Genomic DNA, 18,281 nt, shown 5'->3' on the forward strand with positions numbered 1-18,281 from the left:
AGTTATCAACTTCTATCCTCACCTCTCTACTGGAATATAGAGTATCCTCTAATAAATCCTCAAGTAAGGGACGTGTCTGTCTGAACTGCATGCTTCTGCACACCAGCACTACCACTGCAAACCAGTTCAGTTAAACTGGTGCCTAAGGCCCCATGGATGCCCCTACTGGACACAAGGCACTCCCACAGTTTGGTTTGGGCCAGTCCCCTGCAAGCCAGGATCATGGTTGTAGCAAGAAAAGAGCCTCCATGTGCCAGCTAGCTATCCTCGCTGAGCTGAGGGGCACAGGTGGTCACCCTGATGGGCAGGCAACCAACATGCAGCAGTGACATCAAGAACAGTGACATGAGGTGCCTGAAGCAATTCACAGGTCGACACGGACTCTGCCGCAATGCACAGAAGGCTGATCCACCCCCAGAGGATGCACACAGTGGTTTCTTCCTTCTCAGAGGGTGCACACTGTGGTCTCCCCTATCCCCATCCCATGCCCCCACATAGGACACACACACACTGGTCTCCCCCATAGGGTACATTCACAGACAATGGTCTCCCCCATCTCCATGCCATAGAGTGCACGTGCACACGCATACACACACACACAATGGTCTCCCCCATCTGGTGCATTCACACAATGGTCTCCCCCATCCCCACGCCATAGAGCGCACACACACACAGGTTTCCCCGATAGGGTGCATTCATACACAGTGGTCTCCCCCATCCCCGTGCCATAGAGCGTGCAAACACACACACAGGTCTCCCCCATCGGGCGCACACACAGGCTTGAAGGTTGGCTTTCACCAAGTTAACCTTTCAAGAGTCCTGTTTAAACCTCATTTCATCAAGCCTTGGACAATATCCATAGATATCATACCACAGGTCTTTGGGATCTCTTGGAGATGCTCAACCCAGATTGGCGGCCTCCCTTGGTTTGGGTTAACTCAAATTCCCCTTCTGGGGCAACTGTGTGATGACCCCCCCTTCTAGGTACCCAACCTGGGCCTTAGTGTTCTCCTCACCACCGGGCCCTACCATCCACAAACTCATCACCCAGTTGGCCTGCGCTACACTGCGCTACAATGTTCACTGACCACATTTTAAACTCATGGGGACAGATCCCACAGAGTTGTTTCAACCCAATAGGTTATATAAATCCTTCAGTGTAGCGATGTAAGAACAGCCAAACTGGGTCAGATCAATGGTCCGTCTAGCCCAGTATCCTGTTTTCTGACAATGGCCACTGCCAGAGGCTTCAGAGGGAATGAACAGAACAGGACAATTATTGATTAATTTGCCCTTTGTCGTCCAGTCCCAGCTTCTGGAAGTGAGAGGTTTAGGGACACCCAGAGCATGGAGTTGTGTCTCTGACCATCTTGGCTAACAGCCATTGATAGACCTATCCTCCATCAACTTCTCTAATTCTTTTTCGAACCCAGTTATATTTTTGGCCTTCAGAACATCCCTTGGCGACGAGTTGCACAGACTTACTGTGCACTGTGTGAAGAAGTACTTCCTTATGTTTGTTTTAAACCTCCTGCCTATTAATTTCATCAGGAGACCCCTGCTTCTTGTGTTACGTGAAGGGGGAAATAACACTTCCTTCACACCAGTCGTGATTTTATAGACCTCTGTCATTACCCCCAGTAGTTGTCTGTGTTCTAAGCTGAACAGTCCGTCTTTTTAATCTCTCCTCATATGGAAGTTGTTCCAAACCCCTCATCATTTTTGATGCCCTTCTCTGCACTTTTTCCAATTCTAATATCTTTTTTGATACCTGCACCTTTTTACCCCATTTGTAGAGAGATTCTCCCATCAGGGTAGTGGCTTCCAAATACGTCACACCCTGGGTCTTTTGTGCACACTGAAACCTTTTCCTAGAAGCTCCAGGTGTCGATTCAAATGTAAGCAACAAAGCTCCCAGTGTCAACTCCACCCATCTGGCTATATGCCTCTTATAGCTTTGGGACCAGGTAACAGCGTGAGGCAGTGAAGCCAGTCCACAGAGTCAACCAAGTTCAAATTGCAAGCCTTTTCAATGGCATCTATATCCCACCTCCCAATAAACTGGAGCAATTTGGTATCTAGACTCCTTGCGGAACTGGCTTCCCATGGTCTCTCCCCACCTACCCTTGTATGGGACCTTGTGCTCCTTCACTTCTCCCTAGCCAGTTCATGCTGGAGCTGTTCCTCCTCATGTTTGTACTGTTTCTATCAATCAGCTCACTCCTTTTCATGGTCCTTTAGTGTCTGTTCCTTTAGCTGAAGCTTTCTCACTTCCAGCTCCAACTTCCACTGTTCCAACTCTGGCGATGGGGAGTCAGGTCGTAAAGACACCCTGCTACTGCCTCTGTTGCCCTCAGACTCTCTCATGACTCCCTGGGCCTGGACCCTGGCTCGATCACTCTTCTCAAGACAGGCAATGAGCTGGGCCTTGTTTAACTTCCCAACATTTAACTCTCTTTCCCTACACAGCTCTTCTTAGGGAGGTGGATATACATCACTGTCTTGCCTTTTCTTTTGACTAATCTTGTTTTTATTGCTGCAAGTCACTTACTGCAAAATATTATTGGTGCATTCAGCATCCCACGGCTCCCACCAAGCGTCCCAGGCCCGTGGGATCTGTGCTATACCCCAGATTTTGAACAGCCCCTTGCAGGAACACCATCAGTGTGCCAGACCCCCAAGGGGTCTCACTCATCCTTAAGGGTAGGCCACACAGCTTCAATGCCTCAAAGCCTCAGACTCTGGGCTCCAGCCCTCCTGCTTCACCCTGTGAGCTCTGCCCAACAAGTCTCACTGAGACAGACTCCTGTTCAGAGACTTTCTGCCCTCTTCAGGGATCAATGCACCTCATCAAGGATTTCCACTGACACCAGGCAGCCCTTTCAAAACAGAGCAGGGTTTATTAGCCAACTGGAACACAGCAGGGCAGTCCTTAGGTTAGCACAGAGAAGCAAAGGTGAAGACAGAGTTCAGACTGGCCAAGGCCAGGGCTCCACCCAGTCAAGCTGCTAGAATCCATTTTGGCTGTCTCTTTGTCCGTCCGTCTTAGGTGACAGCATCTGTTTCTTTCCAAAGACTAGCTCTTAACATAGCCACCTGATACCTCCCCCTTTGTTCTCCAGCTCAGGGTCTTTCTTTGGTCTGCTTCCTTCCTTTTGGCTGTTGGTTGCTAGGCATGAAAGTCCCTGCCATTCGGGTTTCCATTGTTTTTCAGGATGCTCCACTGGTCTGGGTTGGTTTCAGCTAGTCCTTTAACAACCCATTGATACCATCCCAGACAATTACTAGGGGAAGCAAAAGTGGAGGGGAACCTGGGAGGTAGTGACCATGAGATGGTCGACTTCAGGATCCTGACTCGGAAAAAAAGAGAGAAGCAGAATACGGACTTGGACTTTAGAAAAGCAGACTTTGACTCCCTCAGGGAACTGATGGGCAGGATCCCCTGGGAGAATAACATGAGGGGGAAAGGAGTCCAGGAGAGCTGGCTGTATTTTAAAGAATCTTTATTGAGGTTACAGGAACAAACCATCCTGATGTGTAGAAAGGATAGTAAATATGGCAGGCGACAGCTTGGCTTAACAGTGAAATCCTTGCTGATCTTAAACACAAAAAGGAAGCTTACAAGAAGTGGAAGATTGGACAAATGACCAGGGAGGAGTACAAAAATATTGCTCGGGCATGCAGGAGTGAAATCAGGAAGGCCAAATCACACCTGGAGTTGCAGCTAGCAAGAGATGTTAAGAATAACAAGAAGGGTTTCTTCAGGTATGTTAGCAACAAGAAGAAAGTCAAGGAAAGTGTGGGCCCCTTACTGAATGAGGGAGGCAACCTAGTGACAGAGGATGTGGAAAATGCTAAAGTACTCAATGCTTTTTTTGCCTCTGTCTTCACGAACAAGGTCAGCTCCCAGACTGCTGCACTGGGCAGCACAGCATGGGGAGGAGGTGACCAGCCCTCTGTGGAGAAAGAAGTGGTTCGGGACTATTTAGTAAAGCTGGACGAGCACAAGTCCATGGGGCCGGATGCGCTGCACCAGAGTGGTAAAGGAGTTGGCCAATGTGATTGCAGAGCCATTGGCCATTATCTTTGAAAACTCATGGCGATCGGGGGAGGTCCCGGACGACAGGAAAAAGGCTAATGTAGTGCCCATCTTTAAAAAAGGGAAGGAGGAGGATCCTGGGAACTACAGGCCAGTCAGCCTCACCTCAATCCCTGGAAAAATCATGGAGCAGGTCCTCAAGAAATCAATTCTGAAGCACTTAGAGGAGAGGAAAGTGATCAGGAACAGTCAGCATGGATTCACCAAGGGCAAGTCATGCCTGACTAATCTAATTGCCTTCTATGATGAGATAACTGGCTCTGTGGATGAGGGGAAAAGCAGTGGACGTGTTATTCCTTGATTTTAGCAAAGCCTTTGATACAGTCTCCCACAGTATTGTTGCCAGCAAGTTAAAGAAGTATGGGCTGGATAAATGGACTATAAGATGGATAGAAAGCTGGCTAGATCATCGGGCTCAACAGGTAGTGATCAATGGCTCCATGTCTAGTTGGCAGCCGGTATCAAGTGGAGTGCCCTAAGGGTCAGTTCTGGGGCCAGTTTTGTTCAATATCTTCATTAATGATCTGGAGGATGGTGTGGATTGTACCCTCAGCAACTTTGCAGATGACACTAAACTGGGAGGAGAGGTAGATACGCTGGAGGGTAGGGATAGGATACAGAGGGACCTAGATAAATTAGAGGATTGGGACAAAGAAATGTGATGAGATTCAACAAAGACAAGTGCAGAGTCCTGCACTTAGGATGGAAGAATCCCATGCACTGCTATAGACTAGGGACCGAATGGCTAGGCAGCAGTTCTGCAGAAAAAGACCTAGGAGTTACAGTGGATGAGAAGCTGGATATCAGTCAACAGTGTGCCCTTGTTGCCAAGAAGGCTAACAGCATTTTGGGCTGTATAAGTCGGGGCATTGCCAGCAGATCGAGGGAGGTCATCTTTCCCCTCTATTCGGCATTGGTGAGGCCTCATCTGGAGTACTGTGTCCAGTTTTGGGCCCCACACTGCAAGAAGGATGTGAATAAATTGGAGAGAGTCCAGCGGAGGGCAACAAAAATAATGAGGGGACTGGAACACATGACTTATGAGGAGAGGCTGAGGGAACTGGGATTGTTTAGTCTGCAGAAGAGAAGAATGAGGGGGGATTTGATAGCTGCTTTCAACTACCTGAAAGGTGGTTCCAAAGAGGATGGCTCTAGACTGTTCTCAGTGGTAGCAGATGACAGAACAAGGAGTAATGGTCTCAAGTTCCAGTGGGGGAGGTTTAGATTGGATATTAGGAAAAACTTTTTCACTAGGAGGGTGGTGAAGCATTGGAATGCGTTACCTAGGAAGGTGGTGGAATCTCCTTCCTTTGACGTTTTTAAGGTCAGGCTTGACAAAGCCCTGGCTGGGATGATTTAGTTGGTGATTGGTCCTGCTTTGAGCAGGGGGTTGGACTAGATGACCTCCTGAGGTCCCTTCCAACCCTGATATTCTGTGATTCTATGAATAGTTACCTGACCCAATGTCTTATGTCATGTCTCCTGCTCTGTCCCTAAAGCAGCTTTTTAACCCTTTACATTCCATCCACAGCAATGCAAAACACGGAGAGAAACTGAGGCACACATACAAATCATACAGATATTAGCAAAATTCCCACATTTGTCACACCCTACAGAAGTCGGAGGGGGAATGAGGAGGATTCTCCGAAGGACATGGTGAAGGAGTGATTAGAGAGGTAGGAGGAGAACCAGGAGAGGACAGAGTCACAGAAGCCCAAGGAGGACTAGACTGCAAGAAAAATAGCATGGTCAACTGCATCAAAGGTCGGTGGCTGGCTGGAGAAGAAGGATGAGGATGGAGCAGTGACTCTGAGATTTGGCTAGAGACAGGTCACTGGAGATTTTGGTGAGAGCTGCGCCAGTGTAGCGTTGGGACTGGAAGCCAGATTGGAGAGGGTCTCGGATGGAACTGGAGGAAAGGAATTGAGAGAAGAGTGGGCTCAAGGACTTTTGTTTTGTTTTAAAATGGAACCGACATGGGGAACAAATATTTAACAACATGCTCTTCAGTCTAGGAGAGAAAGCTCGAACATGACCCAATGGCTGGAAGCTGAAGCCAGACAAATTCAGTCTGGCAATAAGGCGTAACTGTACAATGGGGAAGGTGACGAATCATTGGAAGAAGGTGCCTGGGGTGGTGGCGGATTCTCCATCAGTTGCCATTTCTGAACCCGGATAGGATGTTTTCGTAAGAGCTCTGCCCCGGGGATCAGTGTGGGGCAGTTCTCTGGGCCGTGCTAGCTTACGGGAAGGGTCCCTTCTACCTCGGGATCTAGGACTCCCCACAGGGCACGCACAGAGTGGTCTTCCCGCCCCATCCACACCCACTCCGTAGGGTTCATACAATGGTCTCCCCCATCCACCCCCCACAATGGTCTCCCCCATCTCCTCCCTGCCCCCCCCACATTAGTATCCCCCATCTGCTACCCCATCCCCACCAGGTGCACAAGATGGTCTCCCCCATCCCCTTCCTGCCTCCCCCCCATGTGCAACCACATCCCCTCCCCCCTCAGGGTGCACACAATAGTATCCCCCGTCTCCATCCACTCCCCGCCCCAATCACCCTCAACACATCATAATCCTCCCCACATAATGGTCTCCCCCATCCGCAAGTCCATCCTCCCCCTGGTCTCCCCGATCCTCCCCGGGCGCATAAATGGTCTCGCCCGCCCCGCTCTGTGCATGAGGCGCGGACGATCCCATTCTCTCCCGGGGAGGGGTGTTTATCCCCGGGCGGGCGGTCAGGGAACTCACCGGGCCACCACCAGCTCGCTCCCTTCTACCCTTCACATCCGGCCGGTGTTTCAGCAAAACGACTCCCCCGCTCCGCCGACCGCTCAACCAGCCCTTCCCCCCAGCAACACTTCCGAGCGGCAGCGCCCGAGCCCACGTGACTAGGGGCAGCCCCGCTTCCGGCGCCAAGGAGGCAGCCGGAGCTTCAGCCCCGCTTTTGCTCGGAGCTCGACTCGCTGGGGGCCGGCTGTGCACATGCGCAGTGACCGCCCCGACGCTGGGGTGGGGCGTGAGGGGCCCGAGCCCCCTGCGCCTGCGCCGCGACTCAGCGATAGCCGGTGTCTGTCTGGTGCCGGCAAACGGCCACCGCTCCCCAGTCGCCAGATCAAAAGCTTCGTTCAGGGGCGGTTTGAGTCGGGGGGTCGCGGCCTCCTGCCCCCTCGGGACCACCCCGAGGCGGAATATTGGGGCCTTATGAGCGGATGGACTGATCCTGAAAGGGGCGCAGGGCAGCCCTGAAGCGCAGCATCGCTACGGGGAGCTGAGCTCCGGTCTCCAGTCAAGCCGGCTGGACCCTGCTCTCTTAACCAGTGCTCTCTGCCGAGTCTTTGCCATCCAGCTTCGTTTAGTTCACGGGGGTTGGCTGCGGGCACTAGGGCAAGAGCTGAAATAGTCACTGACCTGGGAGGTAAGGTGTCCCAGCCTTTAGGCTTGGCACAGCTTTCTATATGATGAACCAGGTTTTCAGTAATCCTCATCATATCTGACTTGGCTCTGTGGGTGGACGCCCAGGGCTGGGTTGCTTTAAAGGAACTATTTTTGCCTGCTGGGTAACCAGTAAAGCATTGTGGAAGCTGTTTTTGTTGCTGGCAATAACCATCAGTTTTGGGGATTCTCTGCCCCATTCTTTGCAATTTGCAATTAAGCAATCTCAGGGTGACCCCCCTGGGACCCCAGTCACACCCTCTTTTATACTTCTTCAGCTTGCTGGAAAGATCTTTGCTGTGAAGTGGGGATCAGGCAGTCCCCAGTGGTCAAGCAGTCTCCGTTGCATATGTGCCTTCTCTAAGGGGTCTCTGGGATAGTGGATTCTTTTTTTGAGGGGTGTTGATGAGCCATTAACGCTGTCTGGCTACTGATGGCTACTCCTTTGTTGTAACTGAAAGGCTGGTTGTGGGTGTTCCCAACTTCACAACCTATTTCAGTAACACACATATAGAAATGCTTCATAACTTCACAAACCATGCTAGTTCATACAATCCAACGGGATATTAATGTTCAACAGATCAAGACTTTTAAAATGATACCTTACAAGGTTTACTTTGTAGAAAACATATCGTAATCATATCACCATGGTGAATATGGAGGTTCAAGGCTGCTACTTTGAGGTACAGACTGTCACACAAATCCAATTATCATTCATACTAAGATAAACACTTATTTTCTGCTGATCAATTATATTTGGGGATAGATTCTGTTAGGATATAGATATTCAGGCCTGTTGGTAAAGGCCTGTACTCGAAGAATTTAGGTGTATTCTTATCACTTGGCTAGTTATAGAGATATAAAAGAAAGAATCAAAATCACTGTCTGCTGGTGTAAGGGCCTTCTCTTACTGTGACAGTCTGAGGCCCTGTTCTTAGGCTAAGGCCTTTGGCTAAGCACCAGAGGCAGCCATAAGCTGGGAAGTGTATGGTCACATCCTCACATTCCAAACTAGTCACATTGAAATAAGGTGCTATTGGGTTGTTAGGAATACAATCCTGTCCTGATAGTGCCTATCGCCTCCAGAGAAAGGGAAGTGCCTAGAAAATGTAAAAGGAAACTTAGTTTGATAGCATCCTGTCTGGCAAGAACTCACTTATCAATAGCTGGGATGTGAAATCCTCACTTCTGTATTGTTTTGTCATTATAGTTCCCACTTTGGTATTGTTTATCTGTGTAATCTCTGTCTGGTTCTGTGATTGTTCCTGTCTGCTGTATAATTAATTTTGCTGGGTGTAAACTAATTAAGGTGGTGGGATATAATTGGTTACAATATGTTAGGATCGGTTAGTTAAATTTCAGGAAAATGATTGGTTAAGATATAGCAAAGCAGAACTCAAGTTTTACTATATAGTCTGCAGTCAATCAGGAAGTGCGGGTTGGGGGGGGAAATGGGAACAGGGAATGGGGGTAAAGAAACTGGAATCATGTTTTGCTAAAGGGGGAAATGGGAACAGGGAATGGGGGTAAAGAAACTGGAATCATGTTTTGCTAAAGGGGGAAATGGGAACAGGGACACAGGTGTAAGGCTCTGTGGTGTAAGAGCTGGGAAGGGGGACAAAATTGGAATCATTGCTTGCTGGAAGTTCACCCCAATAAACATCGAATTGTTTGCACCTTTGGACTTCGGGTATTGTTGCTCTCTGTTCATGCGAGAAGGACCAGGGAAGTAAGCGGGTGAAGGAATAAGCCCCCTAACAGATTCACAAACGAATTTCGGTGTGGCACTGCTCAGGAAGGGGATTCCTTCACTCTCTCATATTGAAGCTGTTCCAGTGTGGATAAACAATGGAAAACTCATGGGGCTAGAGGGAAAACAAGAATGACTGAGTAGTCTAGTGCTTGGTACACTCATCGGAGAGGTGGGAGACCTGGGATCCAGACACCCTGCTCCGATAACTTTTTAAATTATTTCTCCACAGTGGCACAGCTTCAATAAGAGTGACTGGGGGCTTTTCCCCAGATAAGGGTATCCTCAAGCCCAGTGGTTACAACACCCATGTGGAGGGTGGCAGATCCTAATTCTCCTCCCCTCTCTCAGATGGAAAGGGGAGTTGAACTGGGGATCTCCCATGCCTTAGGTGAGTACCCTAACCACTGGGCTAAAAGTCACGAGCAAGGGCCTCTGCCCCCCTCCCTGTAGTTGTTTTGTGTTAGCTTGGCTATAGGGGCCTGATCCAGTAGGCAAGCTCTGAGTATGCTGACCAGATCAAGCCCCAGGCTAGTTAAGTGGAAGAACTCCTATTTTCCCGGTTCATGCATGGCTCTGGGACTTAGGCATCCAGATGCCTGGCGTGGAGCTGCAGTGCGCGGGCTCAGAAGCAGGAACATAGGTACCTAAGGAATTTTTATTTCAAAAATTCAGGCGCCAGGTGAGTTAAGGCAACTTCAGGGTTCACGAGCAGCTGAGCAGAGGTTTGGTGACTCTCAGTGTGATCTGATTCTGGGATTTAGCCGCCTGAAGTGGCAATTAGGTGCCTACGTCCCTTTGTGAATCCGGCCCACATTGATTATCAGTCTCCTTTACTAAGATTGGCTATTGCTGCCAAATACTGAAGAATATTCCTCATTCCTAGTTATTGGTTACTATGGATTACTGTTTACTTACTACCAATTCTGATCAGTTATTATTAATACTGATATCTACAGCTAACTATTATTGCTATTCAGTTATAGATTCCTATGCTAATTGCTTTTTGATTATTTTTACTAACAATTATTTTGATAAGTAATTAAACGATTACTGATTTTTTGTTACTGATTGCTGATTATTTATATTGATCACTGCTATTATAACCTAGTAATGATCAATTATTGCTTATTCACTAATAAGCTGGACACTGATTAGTGATTATTATAACTGATTATTAAGATGATTGCTTGCTGATTGCTGTGATGTAATACTGATTATTGTAATTGATTATTACTATTACTGATTATTGATTGTTGGATGATTGATTACTCCTGACTCTAATTGATAATAGTTACTATTATCAGTCGCTAAGTGCTATGATGGGGCACATCACTGATTACTCTAGTTAATTATTGATTGCTGTCGATTGCTGGTTGCTTTGATGGTGGCTGATTCTTGATGACTAATTGGTTATTGATGGCTATTATCAATAGCTGCGACGGGAGGGTTGATTACTGATGGCTCGAATTGATTACTACGGATGGCTGATTGCTGTAATGTAGAGCAGATTATTGGTGACCTATAAAGGATTGCAAAAAGGAGTACTTGTGGCACCTTAGAGACTAACCAATTTATTTGAGCATAAGCTTTTGTGAGCTACAGCTCACTTCATCGGATGCATAAAGTGAGCTGTAGCTCACGAAAGCTTATGCTCAAATAAATTGGTTAGTCTCTAAGGTGCCACAAGTCCTCCTTTTCTTTTTGCAAATACAGACTAACGTGGCTGCTACTCTGAAACCTATAAAGGATCGGTTACTGACAGGGGTTGTTAGTGGCTGGTGATTGGTTACTGATTGCCGGGGATTGGCCGTTGGGGTTGTTAGTGGTTGGTGATGGGTTCCTGATTGTTGGGGACTGGCTGTTGGGGCTGTTATGGTTGGTTGTCGGTTACCGATTGCTGGGGACTGTTTGCGGTTGGTTGTTGGTTGCTGATTGTTGGGGACTGGCCGTTGGGGCGGTTAGTGGTTGGTTGTTGGTTAGTGATTGCTGAGGACTGGCCGGTGGTGCTGTTACAGTTGGTTGTCAGTTGACTGTTTACATGGTTAACATTAACAAGCCATAAGTAAACACATACAATTAGTATTACCTCTAATTCTTTAACAATACAGGTTTGCATTTCAAAGCCTTAGTTCATTTAACATGGCTATGTTAACTATTTATAAGGAATAGCCCTAATTACCATTTATATACTTCTCTAACATGTCTCTAAAGGCTGAATTTGGGTCAGTTTGCTAGTTGTGTAACCCTTTCTGGTCCTGTGTCACAGAGTGGAAGTGACATCATCACTTGGCCTTTCTCCCTCCCAAATCAACACCTGGAAGAATGTCTGTCAGAAAAAGCCTTTGAACTGGGGAAGAGTGGTTCCAGGTTGGAAAGGGAATCCAGCCTGTGTATTGAGGAACTGTAACCTGCTTGTACCATCTGTCAGGGTGAAAAAAGCTGTTCAATTCAACTCTTGCTTAGGCTAAAAGTTTAGGATTTAGAAACCATGCTTACTTTTTATGTTCTTAAGGTAACTATCTCTGACCTTTATGCCTAACCCTTATAATCACTTAAAACCTATCTTTCTGCAGTTAATAAACTTATTTTTATGTTTTATCCTTACCAGCGAGTTTGTCTAAAGTGCTTGGGGAATCTGCTCATATTGCAAAGGCTGGTGAATGTCCACTAGCCTTTGATGAAGTGGCAAACTAATTAATTACTGTGCATTGTTTAAGGGAAGGTCTTGAGCAATGTAAGATAGTACATTTCTAGGGTGCAAGGCTGTGGCTGGGGGGATTTGCTGGTGTCTTCCTGTGTATAGTTCATGAGAGGCTGTGAGAGCCGTGGGTATGCCTTCACAGGCTAATGGTTGTGTGAGAATGAAGCCTGAAGGGGTTGCTTGTCACTAGCAGAGCAGTATGAGAGGAACCCTGATCCAAAAAGTAAAAGGGGACACCGTGGTCCCACAGTCCAGGTTGTACCCTGTGGGTGTCACAATAGCCTATGCAGGAAACTAGGCTATGGACCTGAAAGAATTGATTGCAGATGTCACATGCCCTTTCATTATGTGTGCTGATCTGAGTAGTCACAGCAGATTGTGGGGAAGTAAGGAAAAAGATAACAGTGGAAAATATTTACAGAAATTCCTTGAAGAGAATAACTTTGTGACATTAAATGATGGAGTACCTACCAGGTTCAATACGGCAGACAGAAGTTTCTCATGTCTGGAACTGGGAAGAACTTCTAGCACCATAGCAAGTGAATGCAGCAGGGAAATGTACAGAGAGGAAGGACTGGGTAGTGACCACTTCCTGACATTAACTATAGATCAAGGAAATACTGAAGGCAAGGATAATATCCCCACTAAATAGGCAATTTGGAAATTCTTTAGAAGCAAAAGTGAGGAATATGTGAATGAGCAATGCATCAGTGAAGATATTGAGGAATTCTGTAGTAATGTTACTAAGGGAATCAGAAGGACGGCCAGCCATGGGTGGTGGGTATAATAGGCCAGGGCAGGCTCAGCCTTCCCTGGTGCTGCTGCGGCCGCCGAACCCCCAGTTGCTGGGTTTTGGGGGGGAAGTTTTTGATTTATTATGCCCTATGCAGGTTCCAGGGTGGCTGAGGAGGCGGTATGTGCTATTCAGCTTCAGCACATACCACCTCCTCAGCCACCCCAGAACCTGCATGAGGCTCATCAAAAGCTTCTTCTGGAGGAAAGTCTGGGAGATGCTTTTCTTCAGGGTCTGGGGAGGGAAGGCACAGCACGATGTGGCTGCAGCTGACCCTGGACTCCTCTGAGCAGGTTGGGGGGTGATGGGATCCCCTCCTGGGGTGCAGCCCGGGCCTGTGGGACTGCTGTGCCCCCTTAACCCTCTCCAGCCTGGGCTGTCTCTCACAATGTCTTGCTAGTGACCAGTAGCAAACCCCTCCAGGTGCTGTGATCACTCAGCACAACCGCATGTGGAACCCCACACCCAGCTAGATTGCATGAATGCTCCCAGAGCCACTCATGAATCACACAGAGAAAGGCACCAGCCAAATCCCCCCAGCTCCTGGCACTGTACCTCAAGAATATACCATCTTGCACTGCTCAAGATGGGCAGTGCAAATTTATTAATTGGTTCACCACTTCAATAATGGAAAGTGGACATACACCAGCCTTTGTCAAACCTGAGCAGATTTACCCCACGCTTCATACAAACTCACTGGTAAAGATAAACAATTAAACAAATTTATTGACTATAAACTATGGATTTTAAGTGATATTAAGTGGTAGGCAAAAAGTCAGAGTTAGTTACCAAAGGAAATAAAATATAAGTACACAGTCTAAACTCTCAACCCTATTAGACTGGACAACATCTAGATTAAGCAGTTTTTCTCACCCCACTGGATACTGCAGTCCTTAATATACAGGTTTGGCCCAGATTTAAGGAACAATCTCCTCTGTTGGAGTCTTGTTTTCTTCTCAGTGTCTTAGGTGCTTGCAGCATAGGTGGGGCAGGAGAAGGGCCCAGAACATGGCTTCTGTGTCTGTTTTATGCCCTCAGTCCATGTGCTTAGAAAACAAAAGTCCAGGAATGTCTGGGGCATTGCTGAGTCCCCAGACAAAGTTGAGCAATTCCCCTGGTGTGGCCTTATGCAGGTGAGTCATTGAATTGCAGCTCCCTTGCTGGACAGTGGCTGTTGATGGATGTTGTAACCCAGGCGTTGGTTACTTTCCTTGTTGCCTCCGGGGAGCTAATATCTGGCGGATTCCTGAACTTACAGCATGTTTTAGTGACAATCATACAACACAATTCTCATAACTTCATATGTATTAATGATATACATATATGGATAAAGAAATGGCTTTCAGCAGGTCATAACCTTTCCCCTGATACCTTACAAGACATGCTTTATATGTAAGATCATGATTATATGAATATGGGGGTTCCAGGATGGTCCCCCAAGGTATAGAATGTCACAGAGGGGCTTGAGGCTTTGGCTGGCCCCAGGCTCCTCCAGAGCTGGGGGGACTCCTCCGGCCGAGAGGGGTGTCTCAGGGCTCCTCCGGGGGAGCGGTCTGGGGGTCCCGGTGTAGTGCGAGAAACTGCTAGCTCTAGGAATTTGCTACCTGTAGCAGTTACTCATATGTAAGGGATTGTAAAAAAAATGCTATCAGATGTAGCAAATTCCTACAGGTAGCAGTTTCTCGCACTACGCTTGCTGCGGGGTGGGGAGGAGGTCTCGGGGCTCCAGCCATGGGAGGGGGGTGGAAGTGGCGGAGCCGGGGCTAGCCTCCCCGAAGGGGGGACTCTACCCATCGCCCATGCAGCCAGATGGCTCCAGCCTCCTCCTGAAAACCTCCAGTGAAGGAGCTTCCACAACCTTCCTAGGCGTCTGTTCCATTGTCCTACTGCTCTTACATTTATTTTGTGTGGTGAGCACTTTAAGGATGGTTTCTATGAATCCCGATATTCCTTCAGTAAGAGTGCCATAGCCAGCTATGATGGGTCTGCCTGGGTTCCCCTGTTTGTGTATCTTGGGAAGCATGTAGACCAGGAGTGAGCAAGAGTAACAAAGGAACGCTTGTCCAACTCAAGCTGCACGTTTTCAATGGATAAAGGGGCTAAGACGTTGCAAACGATTGCCTCAGATTTTGTGCGAGCAGAGGAAAACTTAGGGCTTGGCTACGCTTGCAAGTTAGAGTGCATTAAAGCAGCCCCAGGTGCCCTAACTCCCAACCCGTCCACACTGGCAAGGCACTTAGAGTGCCTGGACTCTGCAGCTGGAGCGCGCCTGGTAATCCACCTCCCCGAGAAGCATAACGCTGGTTGCGCCTCGGCTGAAATGCCCCGGCGTCCGTGTGGACGAGGTGTTGCATTACTGCGCTGCGATCGGCCTCCCGAAACACCCCGTAATCCCCTTAAGTCAAGTGACTAGTCAGTGTTTTGGAGTCGGCTGGAGGAATGCGGCTATCCCCTTTCAAAGCTCCGTTTCTGACAGCCAGCTGCTTATCTGCCCTGGGACAAAGCAACTGTTAGTGTGGAATGTTGCTTGCTGTGAGGGTGTGAGAGAGGCAGGGGGAGGGGGGTCTGAACTTACAAGACAGCACGCTGACACACTCTCAGCACCCCAAAAACCCACTCTCTCTCCCTCCACATACACATTCCACCCCACCCTCCTCATTTTGAAAAGCATGTTGCAGACACTTGAACGCTGGGATAGCTACCACAGTGCACTGCTCTTTGTGGCATTGCAAGAGCTGCTAATGTGGCCATGCCAGTGCACTTCCAGCTGAGCGTGTAAACACTCGGCAGCGTTTTCCCTGCTGTGGTCTCCGAAGGGTGGTTTAACTCCCAGCCTTCTACATCTGCAAGTGTCGTCATGCCCTTAGATTAGCATAGTTTCCTAATTAACTGTGATGTACAGTCACTAGAAAAAAGAAAAGGAGGACTTGTGGCACCTTAGAGACTGACAAATTTATTTGAGCATAAGCTTGAATGATGAAGCATCCAATGAAGTGAGCTGTAGCTCACGAAAGCTTATGCTCAAATAAATTGGTTAGTCTCTAAGGTGCCACAAGTCCTCCTTTTCTTTTTGCGGATACAGACTAACACGGCTGCTACTCTGAAACCAGCCACTAGAAAGGAAACTGTGTCCGTGCTGCACTGAGTGGTAAGCAAACACTCCCTCACTGGCAAAAACTTTTAGTTTCTGTGTCTTGCCTCAGAAAAAATCCAGAAACACTTGGTGTTAAACACTTACTTTTACTAGCATAAGTGTGTTTCTTGCTTTGAAGGTGCTGGGTAATGTCATTTTGACCACCATTAGCAATGGAGACATGTGCTCTTCATGTTTCACATACAACTTTGCTGTTGTCTAATGTTGAAGTGTCTCTGAAACCTGTCTTTTTTTTAAAAACTTGAACTGTTTTTGGAGGTCTTCATTACAATTGCACAGATGTTTCCTAGACATTTTTATAGCAAAAAATGACCACACACAAACTATTGATTCTTCTAAGGACACAGGTATGCACAAGTCCTTCCTCCCCCCCTCTCTCCCCCCAAAAAAGAATAAAAGCATCACCTGGCAACATCATGTGACTGGTGGCAGCATTGCCTTCACAGCTGAGCAATGGAGAGCATCAGCTGCTTGCTGGCGTGCCTGGCTCTGAAGACAGTGCCCCCCCAGCAGCAGCACAGAAGTAAGAGTAGCATGGTGGTATTGCCACCCTTACTTGTAACATAACCAGCCCTTGACAAAGGAGATCATATGTGTGAATGAACTGTGTGCGCTCCTTGTAGGGATGTTTTGGATACATGATGTCAGATGGGTGGCAGGTCTGTAGAAATTTTGGTGGTGCCCAGAACCTGTGTCTTCCCCCCCCAACTCCACCCCCCACCTGTCTAAGGCTCTGGGAGGGAGTTTGGGTGGGGGGAGGAGGTCTGGGGTGCAGGCCCTGGGCTGGGGATTAGGGTGCAGGAGGGCTGCAGGCCCTGGGCTGGAGTTTGGGTGCTGGGTGTAGGCTCCGGGCTGGGGCAGGGGGTGGGGGTGCAGGAGGGGATGAGGGGTGCAGGGTCTGGGACAGTGTTTGGGGGTGGAGGGGGTGCAGGCTCTGGGATGGCATTTGGGGGACGGAGGGGGTGTGTGGGAAGGGGGAGGGGTGCAGGCTCTGGGAGGGAATTTGGGGATAGGAGCAGGTTCAGGGGTGAGGGCTGTGGGGCCGAGGATGAGAGGTTTGGGGTATGGGAGAGGCTCAGGGCTGGGGCAGAGGATTAGGGTGTGGGGGGATGAGGGCTGGGGATGAGGGGTTTGGGGTATGGGAGGGGCTCAGGGCTGGGACAGAGGATTAGGGTGTGGGGGGATGAGGGCTCTGTCTGGGGCTGGCATTGAGGGGTTTGGGACATTGGAGAGGCTCAAGGCTAGGGCGGAAGGGCAGGGTAAGGGCAGCCTGCCCTGCCATTAGTGAAAGTCGGCGGCACTAGGACCCTGCAGCAGCAGTTGATGCGGGGAGCCCGCAGAGCAGAGTCCGTGTGAGCTGCAGTCTCAGGGGCCAGGGCAGGTGCGCGGGGGCAGCAAGTGGGGGCTGGGGCACATTTGGGGGAGGTGCAGAAGGGCAGTTGGCAGGGCTGGGGGAGAGACCTGGCCCCAAATGTTGGTGGAGCCAGGCCCTGTATATTTCTGGAGCCCAGGCACCATGAGTGTATATAACTCGCGGCCCCTGATGTCAGTCTGCCTCTGGCTGGGACCCAGCTCCTGCTAGCCCCTGTTTTGCTGAACCAATTTCTTGCTATGGGCCAAGTTAATCTCCAAGTCGAAGGGTTTACACCAGAGATCTCCATGGCCTGGTAAATCCGCTACTGAAGCACCAGGGTAGAATTGATTTGCAAGTGTTCCTTCACAGGGCTCTCTCAGAACACTGGCCCAGCCCAGCAGCTGAACACAGCACTCTGCCTATACGGCAGGCAGCCTGTTTGGCTCAGGGGGACTCTTAGCTGCCACAAAATGTGCAATTAAAAGCCCTTCCTATTTCACACTGTCTCAACACTCAGGCTCCCAAGCGAGGCAAACACTGGAGCTGGGAAGAGACCATCTCGCTGCTTTCAGCCTGTGGCTGCAACTCAGCCAACCAGTAAAAATCAGCGTTTACGAATTAGAGCACTGCCACCAACCCCATCGGATGACCCGCATGCGACACCCTTCAACCCTGCGGATGCTGACAATCCATGTAGCCATGATCTGTGCCCATCAGTTCCTACTTTCTTGGGGCTGACCTTGCACTGAGCTGATAAGAAAATTAATTTAGTGCTTCTGTACAGCCTCCGGTTAAGTTGCTCAAAGCATTCTGTAGTGAGCCTCACAGTAAGGAAGGCTCAGACTCGGAGGCAGCGCAGAAGTAAGGGTGGCAATACCATGTCACCCTTACTTCTCTGCTCTGCCCTGCAGCCAGCAAGTGGGGATGCTTCCCTGGGGGCCAGGTCTGAAATTAGCACCGCCTGACAGCAGCAAATTTCTCTGCTACTG

The 18,281-nt window shown here is 48.9% G+C and overlaps 1 long non-coding RNA gene across 1 annotated transcript in view; it reads left to right on the forward strand.

Moving 5' to 3' along the window:
• Window positions 1-7,257: 7,257 nt before the first annotated feature.
• The window catches only part of LOC141976577 (uncharacterized), an 84,970-nt gene continuing 73,946 nt past the window's right edge, over window positions 7,258-18,281 (forward strand). The window contains exon 1 of the long non-coding RNA XR_012636134.1: window positions 7,258-7,520. This is a non-coding gene — a long non-coding RNA (uncharacterized LOC141976577). The remainder of the gene's footprint in view (window positions 7,521-18,281) is intronic.

Source organism: Natator depressus, chromosome 23 (genome assembly GCF_965152275.1).
Source record: "Natator depressus isolate rNatDep1 chromosome 23, rNatDep2.hap1, whole genome shotgun sequence".
Taxonomy (NCBI): domain Eukaryota; kingdom Metazoa; phylum Chordata; order Testudines; family Cheloniidae; genus Natator; species Natator depressus.